Source organism: Eubalaena glacialis, chromosome 6 (assembly GCF_028564815.1).
Source record: "Eubalaena glacialis isolate mEubGla1 chromosome 6, mEubGla1.1.hap2.+ XY, whole genome shotgun sequence".
NCBI lineage: Eukaryota > Metazoa > Chordata > Mammalia > Artiodactyla > Balaenidae > Eubalaena > Eubalaena glacialis.
Window position 1 is genome coordinate 90,746,640 of NC_083721.1, and position 10,131 is coordinate 90,756,770.

A 10,131-nucleotide genomic window follows, 5' to 3' on the forward strand; every position below is an offset into this window, starting at 1 on the left:
AATTATAATACACTATTACGTTACTGAAATGCCAGCTGTCTTGGGTCATAGACAAAAGTGGTGGTATTAAGAAAAATGTACTCCTGGTCAACATCTGTTTACTGTTTAAAAACACCTTGCTTTCCTCCAAGTTCCTGAGCTATGTAGCTTCCAATCTCATGTTAAAATGAACGGGGAAGTTGAGGCATAAAAGTGTGTTAATAAGAGCTATTTCTACTCTGACTTATTATTTGTTCCCTCTGTATCTTCCCTAATCAGCAGGATGGTGCCTGCCATATCCTTACACAAAGCATCAAAGAGCTTCTGCCTCCTAGAGTCTGGAGGCTGCTGGAACTCTGCTGACTTCAGAGTCTTGAGCCCCAGGGGGGTGAGATGACAAAGGCTGCCCATCACCATCAACAGAGGAAAAAGCCAATGATGGCTGCCTTCTCCCTTCTGCTTTCCAAATCTCTCACCAATGCATCTGCTTGGCAGAGCCCAAATGGTATCTGAAACCCTGCTGGCAATGAAATATGAGAAATGTTGTTTTCTCAGGTTCCTAGACCCTGCAAAACAGGAGAGATATGAGTGTAAAGGGGCCAGATACTCATGGACAATATCTGACCCATTTGTGTATTACCACATTAATATGAGTAGCCATGTTTGAGTAGAAGAAGCATTAAATGTGTATAGAGAAGACTGATTACTGGTTGGAGAGAGTTGGACAGGAGGAAGGAAAAGGAGAGAAAGCTAGACCTAAAGATGGAATGGGGGGCTCCCCTGGTGGAGCAGTGGTTAAGAATCCGCCTGCCAACGCAGGGGACACGGGTTCGAGCCCTGGTCCGGGAAGATCCCACATGCCGCAGAGCAACTAAGCCCGTGAGCCACAACTACTGAGCCTGCGCTCTAGATCCCACGAGCCACAACTACTGAGCCCACGTGCCACAACTACTGAAGCCCGCGTGCTCTAGAGCCTGTGCTCCGCAACAAGAGAAGCCACGGCAATGAGAAGCCCGCGCACCGCAACGAAGAGTAGCCCCTGCTCGCCGCAGCTAGAGAAAGCCTGCGTGCAGCAACGAAGACCCAATGCAGCCAAAAATAATAAATAAATAAAAATAAATAAATTTATATTAAAAAAAAAAAAGATGGAATGGGTTAAAGTGATGTTTGCTAGAGATCTGCAGTGGTCCTTACCCAGGAAAGTTACATCATGAAAGCAGTCCTTTAGGGCGGTGATACTGCTGATATGCTAGAGAGGACTTTGTGTGTGTGTGTGTGTGTGTGTGTGTGGTGTGTGGGAGTGGAAAGAAAGGAGGGAGGGAGAGACTTGAAGTCAGGAAACCTTACTGTCCTAAGGGGCACTTTGAAGAATCCACAAGTGAGAATACAGAGGCTACAGATTAGGATAAAAGTGGCAAGAATGGAGGCAAAAGGGCACATGTGAGAGACATGGTCCCTGTATCCAGAAAGAGAACCTTGTCCCCAAGAATATTCTAGTGTCCAGCAGCAGCAGCCCACCACGTGACTGGTCCGTGCCTCCAACCCCTGTCTCCTGGGGGACGGCCAGCCCGCAGCAACCTAACAGCCTCAGCCAGCAGCGCATCAGCAGTCATCCTTTTCTAAGAAAGAATCCAGCTTTGCTTCTGCATTTTTATCTCCTTTTCGAATGCCTTTGGAGTAATGACACTAAATATAGAAATGAGGCAAGATGAGCCCAGGAGTTCCATCATGTTCCCTCCCTCTCCCATCGCCTAAGGGAGAACTTGCCTCAAATCCATCATTCTTACAACTCATGGACTGCACTTTCTACTCCAACCCCACTGGAACACTGCTTCTATCAGGCCGACCTGATCTGACCATTCCTTCATTCAGTCACGCACACACGCTTCAGTCAGCAACTATTCATGGAGTAGCTACTCTGTGTCGGCCCTGCTGAGCATTTAAAAGTTAAAATAACAACAACAATAAAAATTCCTGCATTATGGAGCATACATCCTAGTAGGGAGAGGCAAACAAGAAGTAAAGTATAGCGTATGTTAGAACCTAAGTGCAAAGACGCGAAGTAGTGCAATGCCCACCATTATAGAATTCTTTTTTTTTCTTATTTTTGCTGCTGCCTTTCTAAACCCAGACTACTTTTCAAGATTCAAAGTATATTTTCTTCCTACTCTGTGCCTTGCCTAACCCTTTCAGCCCACAGCAGCCTCATCTTGTTCAATGCTTCTTATCATCTGCTCAAGTCTTTGGGTACTATTCATGCACACAACATGCCTCACTTTTGAAAAACATGTTCTAGGCAGAGATGTGGTTACATGTAAACATAGGAGCTTGAGAATTTTTCTTGTAAATGTTCAGTGTGATCGCATGACTTCTGTAGAAAGATGATACTGTTTTATAAGAGACTAATTGATGCATCTGAAATAATGAAGTAAAACTTGGAAGAAAAAGACATACTGACCTGTGTTGGAAATTGGAGGTTAGGCAATAAAAGGGAGGGGTGGGGTCCAGGCTGGATTGGAATAGATTTACAAGAAATGAAGAGGTCTTTGTAGTGAAGCCACGGGACAGCAGAAGAAAAAGGGTAGAAGGAATTTTTCTGGCGTAGAACATTTTGAGAGGAACGCTATAAGAGAAATATGTAAGAGAAAAAATATGAGGACATGAAAAAGAATAGGTGGGGACTTCCCTGGTGGTCCAGTGGTAAAGAATCCACCTTACAATGCAGGGGATGCGGGTTCAATCCCTGGTGAGGGAACTAAGATCCCACATGCCGTGGGGCAACTAAGCCAGCGTGCCACGACTACTGAGCTCTCGAGCCTCAACTAGAGCCCGCGTGCTGCCAACTACAGAGCCCACGCACTCTGGAACCCACGCGCCACAACTAGAGAGAGAAAACCCTCATGCCACAGCTAGAAGCCCGAGCGTCACAATGAAAGATCCTGTATGCTGCAACTAAGACCCAACGCAACCAAAAATAAAAAAAATTAAAGAATAAATAATAAATAAATCTTAAAACAGAAAAAAAGAAAAAGAATAGGTGGAGCAGCATCTGAAGGAAAAATACGTGTTAATATAACTCTGTTCATGATAATGTCCTAAGAAGCTGAATATTTATAACCAGAGCAAGGCTAATCAGAGATACCCTCTGGACCAATAATCTTCAAGTTTGTCTGATAAGAGTCCTGCATGTTTTTCCAAATTATAAATTCCTACCTCTATCCCTAGATCAAATGAATTAGACTCTTCTAGGGAAATCACAAGGAATGTACATTTCTATTTATTTTTATTTATTTATTTTTGGCTGCCCTGGGTCTTTGTTGCTGCGCGTGGGTGTTCTCTAGTTGCGGCGAGCAGGGGCTCCTCTTCGTTGTGGTGCGTGGGCTTCTCACTGCGGTGACTTCTCTTGTTGCGTAGCACGGGCTCTAGGCGCTCAGGCTTCAGTAGTTGTGGCACACGGGCTTAGTTGCTCTGCGGCACGTGGGATCTTCCTGGACCAGGGCTCGAACCCGTGTCCCCTGCATTGGCAGGTGTATTCCTAATCACTGCACCACCAGAGAAATCACTATGTTTCTGTTTAATATGTATTCTAAGTGATTCATTCGATTTGGTAAGTTTGGAAAACACAGCTTGGCAAAGCCCGTGGCAGTGGGTATCAGATTTTACTATCTACAATACTTTTTGGTTGTCATTAGCTTTGAGAAGAACCATAACTAACAATGGCCTAGGTCTGGGATAATGCTGGCAAAGCTGGTATGCCAACTCTCTGCCAGTTTATACTGGAAAGCTGTGGAAGATACTGTTGATTGGCCGACCAAGAGTCGTTCTCAACTGCCCTGCCATTTTCACTATAAAGTCCGGAAAAGCAATGCACTTTCCCTTGTACCCTTGCTACTAGGCAGGTCCATGTGACTCATATTGGCCAATTAGATATAAGTTGAGGTTTCCTGGGGGCTTCTGAAAATGCTTTTGTTTTCTTGGTATAACAGGCGGACATGAGGTACCATCCCACACTTTCTTCCTGGTCAAATCCAGGTATGATGCCTCTGTAGTCATAGCAGCCAGTTTGGGATTGAAGGGACCGAGCAGGAAGGACAAGAGAGACAATGACCCTAACACTGTGGATCCGGATTGCTTGTTGTGGTAAAGAAGGAGGAGGAGGAGAGAATTTCTATTTGTAAAAGCCATTTTAAAAGCTGGTTTTCTGTTCCTTGCAACGGAAAACATTCCTAACTAAATCAAAGGAGAAGTGGGGTAAGCCCAGGCCTGAGGCAAGAAAAGACCCCCTCATCTTTAGAAACACACGTGCATGAAAGGGTGGGCTCACCTTCTCATTAGGGGATAGGTGAGGACAAGAGTACAAGGATTGAACCCTAGAATCTGAGTCTGAGGGAGAGTTCTAGAAGGGAATAGAACAGAGAAAGTTGATACCTCATGCCTGGGCTATCCTAATAATAGGATATTTGCCCAGGATTAGGCAAAACTAATTTGCCTTAAAAGGATATGTTGTAACTTCACATTCCCTCAACAAAATGCAAAACTGGCACAAGCCATGTAGAGTGAGTAGTAAAGGGGGATTCAGCTATCAGGGCATCTGTCTCATTGTGCTAAAAGCAATGCATCTGATAAATTGGTAACTTGTTTTTCTGACAATTTCATCTGGTAAAGGGTAAAGGAAACAACCAGAAGAACTGCTACTTTGTATTTAATTCTAACCAAAAAAAAAGAGAGAGAGAGAACTGTTTGTGGAATGGATGTGGAGTCTGAGGAGGAAGGGCAAAGGTCACCTTAGATGGTATGATACCCAACAATGTCAAAAGTGCTCTTAGACACCAGGAAATGAGATTTTAGGAAGTTGAAGGGAAAGATGAGTCAGATTCAATGCCTAAAACTCTAAAGGAAAGATTATTTTGCAAGTCTTTCAAAAATGAAATTTTCAAGTCAACAAATATTTAATGATCACCAGCAACATGGGACAATCTGTACCAGGAGCTATAGAATTCTTACTCTCAAGGAATTTATTGTCCATGGAGGGAGGAAAAGGAGACAAGCACTCAATTGCACAGCTACCATTTATTGAACATCTACTGTGAAAAACAATATGATTAAAAATTTATATATAATATGTAAAATATTTACAAATGCTTTGCAAGATAGATATTATCCTCAGTTAACAAAGAGACTAAATGTTTAGAATGGTTGAATAAATTGCGCAAAGCCTCACAGCTCATGAGGAAATGAGCCCAGCCCCCCTCCTCTTGCATTTATTGGATCAGCTTGATCCCAGGGGCCTCGTAAAGCAAAAGGAGCAAAAGGACACTCTGTTCCCTTCTGCTTTCTCCCATGTATCTTCAAGAACACCAAGAGTTCATTGGCATGGATTTGGCCCCTAAAAGTAGAAGCTTTTAGCAATCGACTGCAAAGGAATAAAATTAGTTCCATCTTTGAAACTGAAATATCTGCTAAACTCCTTGTGGGAGAATTCATTCCTTGAGCGAAGACTTACCATTATCAATCCTTCTATATTGAAAATCTTTCTCCTGATCTCTCAGGAGCGTAGGTAAATCAGCACTTAAGAAACAACTGCTTAATGACAGAATATGTAAAAAAGATTTAGCATTCTAAGAGAAGTTATATATTTTAAAAAATAAATCGACTCTTTAATGTTGAAAATAACATATTGTGCAATGTGTTCAGAAGCCTAAAATGTTAAGATGTGGATAAAATTATAACATAAGAGTTTTACTCTAAACATTTAATGAATTATATAATAAATAGTTGACTAAATAAAACTGAAGACTTGACCAGTTGTATATTGATCAAATTTGGCATATACATGTATCTTTTTTTTTTTTAATGTGAGTAAAACAAGCTAAACACTCACTTTCTTCACTTTAGCAGTTAATTCTTGACTGAATTACTGAAAAATTAAATTTACACTCCTATTATTTAGCTATGGAAATTCAACTTACATGTTTTAATTTAAAAAAAAAATAAGAAAACTAATGAGGCCACTAGATGTGAGAAGTCTAGGAATTATGTCTTCAGAGGTTCACTGACTCTGCTTAAGAGGGCAGCAACCAGAGGAAGGTTCAGCCAAAGAACTTCACTGAAGTGAAAGAGCCACACAACTAACCACACCCCCTTTTCCTGTATATTCCTGCAAGGGGAAAATATCCAATAAACTGAACATGGAGATTACATTATAACACTTTTAGTGTACACAACACCAGCTTTCCTGAAAGTTGGGGGAAAGTTGTCCACGTTTTTCTTTTAGTGGCCAAAAAGGACTATGTTAGAAGTAAATAATGATGCAATTTGGTCCATTCACATCTCTCTATATGTAGAGAAATTAGAGAAAATCACAAAGCACATTTAATCAGTTATTTGCTTTGTACAGAGACATACATGTATAGAATTGTCAAAATCCCCTCATTGTTAGGTAAGGCCTGGAATGAAGTGGCAAAATTGGGGCTTAGCATCCAACCTGCTCCCTCTGGCCACACCCTGGGCCCTGGCCAGTGGTAGGTCCCAGTGGAGGAAGGTGTATCTAGTTTTAATTGGTCCACCCAGAAGAGATACAAAGACCTGGGTTTGCTGGCTGAGGCCCTCAATGACCCTGGTCTCATGAGTAAGAAGGACAAAGGAAGTGACCCAGAAAGAGACTTTCTCATGCGGGCATAGGAATGATTGTATCAACTGGCCCTCCTGAGCTTTGTGCATTCTGGACAGCACAGATCTGAGGCTGCAGAGTATAGGGCCACATACTTGGTGCTTTGCTAGAGGGAGTGGGATGGACCTATTCCTGCACAAAACATGCACTTCTTTGCTAGAAGGTGTTTATATGACTGGCCTGGCTCTCAAAGAATATCACCTTATTTGTCTGCTGAAAACCATAGACCCCTGGCCAATACTACTTTATGGCTCTAATGGGAAAAATACTCAATAACTCGCTCTCTTCCCACCTCCTTATAGTTTTTTTCCCCCTTGACCCTAAGTACTCCTTGACCTAGAATCCCAGGGTGTTAGAAATTGAGAATCCTTTGAGACCAAACCCGGCCACCTCTTGCTTTCTGCATGATGGAACTGAAGCCACTTTGCCCTTTCTGCCCCCACTTAATTCTTCTGATATCCGCTCATCTTTTATATCATTCACAGCTTTTGGAAAATATGAGTTAGAAAAATTTGCTCACTGCAAATCTTGCTCTGCCTAGTCCCAACCCAAAACTAAGGAGTATGAGAAGAGAAAGAAAGAAAATGAGAAACCTACATGTTTTGAAAATTTAAAGCATTGGTGACATTCATTATATTATTTGTATGCCATACAAATCTTTTATTTCCTTAGTTAAAAACTTCTTTGAGAGTAGGGGCTGTGTCTTTTAAATGCTCTTTTAATATATATGGATTCTAGCACAGTATCATGAGTGCCTAGGAGTATAATAAGTGTTATTTGTTGATGGTGAGCCACTCTATCCCCTGGCCTCCTAGGTGTAGCCCACATAATCATCCCAGACAGACAAGAATCCATCCTGCTTTGAAAGACCTACAGGGAGTGAGAATCTAAACCTTCTTCCATAACTCATTTCAGTGTCTAATAAAGCTTAGTGTCTGCTGGAAGATTCTTCCCAAGAAGGTGGCATTTGGGAATGTTGCAGAGTAAACGCTGAACTTCTTCTAAGACCTTGGAGCCAGTCACTTGAATGACTAGGAACTATCCTGGGGGATGGGTGGGTGCTGGTGGGGAAGGTAGTCATATGAGGAAGAAAAAGGGCAGAGATTAGGTTTCTTTGCAGCTCAGAGGAAGTGGCATTGTTTACACTTGCTAGTAGAACTGCCCAGTGTTAAGGAGTTGGGATGGGTAGAAGTCATCCCATCATGTGGAGCTGGGGAGAGCTCTATGATGGAGGAAGGCAAGTCTGCCACTGGCTACCCAGCCGTTTACATCCCTCCCTGGAACTGACTATGATGATAAAATTGCCATTAGTATTCCCCATTAATATTCCATGGTCATCAGTGTTAGTTCCTATTAACAGGAAAGGAATATGCATACCCTAGCCATGCTACAAATGAGATGAATGCTTCCTTTGCAGTGTGTGTGTGTGTGTGTGTGTGCACATGTGTGCACACACACATGTGCAAATGAAAGTGTTTGTGGAGGTGCAGACCTGGAGTGACAGGAGGTGAATAAAAGAAGGATTAGAAGGACCCTAGCAACCTCTCAGGCCAAAGCAAACTCAAGCAAGTGATCCAAATCAGGGCTGAAAATCAAAGCAGATGCCCAAAGGAACTGCAAATTCAGTGAAAGCCTAGGACAGGAAGTGGGAGGGCAGAGTTGGAGGCAGAATAAGGATTGAAGTGAGGAAGTGCAGGTCAGAGGAAGTAGGCCTGCTGAGATATCTGGCACTGGAAGGGATGAAACAGAACTGAGCCTCCAGGAAAATGGGTTGGCAAGATGGAGTTGAGAAGTAAGTTTCAGCCTAAGGGTTGGGATACGTGGCAGGGCTTCCATACACCCTGTGCCCGTGTCCTGGGCTAGTGGAAGGGCTCAGGAGTGCTGTGAGCAGAGGACCTAGGCCGAAGGAAGGCATGTTGGTGGCCTGGCCTCCCTGCCAGGGGCCTGGGATGAAATGCAACCAGATGAAGTAGGTGCCACTGGTTAGATCTGAGAAAATATTTGGACCGGGAAAAACCAAGACAGGTTTCAAATTCTGTTGTGCCCTGATTGTCTGGAAGAGAGAGAGAACAAGGCCTGCATCTAGCTAGAAGCTTGTTTTGAGGTAGCTGAGACCGGGCAAGGTTGGGGCACACAAGGCCTGTGGAGGGAACTGGTACCTCAATGACAACCAAGTAATCAGTCACTTAGGAGAATCTAAGTCAGTTTGGGTGAAAAGCGCCCTGGTCCACTGTGCCTTAGACAGTCCTTCTCAGAGTCCCCACAAACAGAGAAGGCAGCTGATTGGAGAACAGTAGGAAGCAGTGGAATTAAAACCCTAGGATAACACAAGAAGCCCTAAGTGGTATTAAGAGCTTGGAGAGGAAGTGTGGGTGGAAGGGTAAGTCATAACTAGTGGCTTGTAAGCCTTCTAAGGACTGTCAACCCCTTGGAACAGAACAAAGGCTCCATTCACTTGTTCCAGCCCCTGTTTCTTGTTAGCTCCCACAAGTCGTTTTCTATAGCCCTGCAGGAACCTGATGTTAGTTTGCTCAAATTGTAAATGATTTATTTTATGAATGCTGAATAACAGGACCATGGTTAAAGGAAATAATCTTCACGTATAAGAATCCCTGATCTGCTCCCTAAACACTTCTTTTCTTCCCTCCCTCATGTGTGTGTGTGTGTGTGTGGTGTGTTGATTGGAACATCTGTTCTAGATATCAGCATCATCTTTAAAGCACACATTTTGAGGAGCTTTCAGGTCAAACACTTGAATTCAAGTCCAAAGCTGGCCAGAGCCCTAAATACCATTCCTGCTTTTCTTGGCACTATCCAATTTCTTTGGCAAGTATCTGTGAAAAATAATGAAATACCATTTATTAAACATTTTGGTTATAGTGGGCCTTTTGTACACTTTTGCTTATGTGTTATTATGTACCTGTTTTACATTAAATCAAGCTGGAGCATTTAACGTATTTACCAAATGCAAACCTGATCTGAGACAATACTGGGATTTCTACAACACTGTATTAGCTCCAATATTTCCTCTATAAATCAGGGATATATTTATACCTATATATCTATAGATATAGATATCTGAGATTATATGCTTTAGAAAACAATGTTTTACCACAAACTGATCTAGGCTTAAGAAACTGTGAGGGTGTGGGTATGGATCTTACTTATTACTACTATCCTGATCTCATATTTTTAAAAGATTAGAGAGAAAGGAATCCTTTTTCTCTATTTTGGATGCATTTTGTAATCCTCTTATTTAAGCACTTCCCAAAGTTCTCATCCTGCTACCCTTAATGGTAGAATGTGTGCCCCTGTAGGCTGACTGGGGTGAAGGATGGGGGCGGGGGAGTCTGAGGGGGGACCCTACATTTGCTGCCCACAGATCAAAAGGTCTTTAAAATTTCTTTTATTTGAAAACTCCATAATATCTCTTGGTTATGCCATAAAAATACCCCCCCCACACACATAATACACTCATGAAT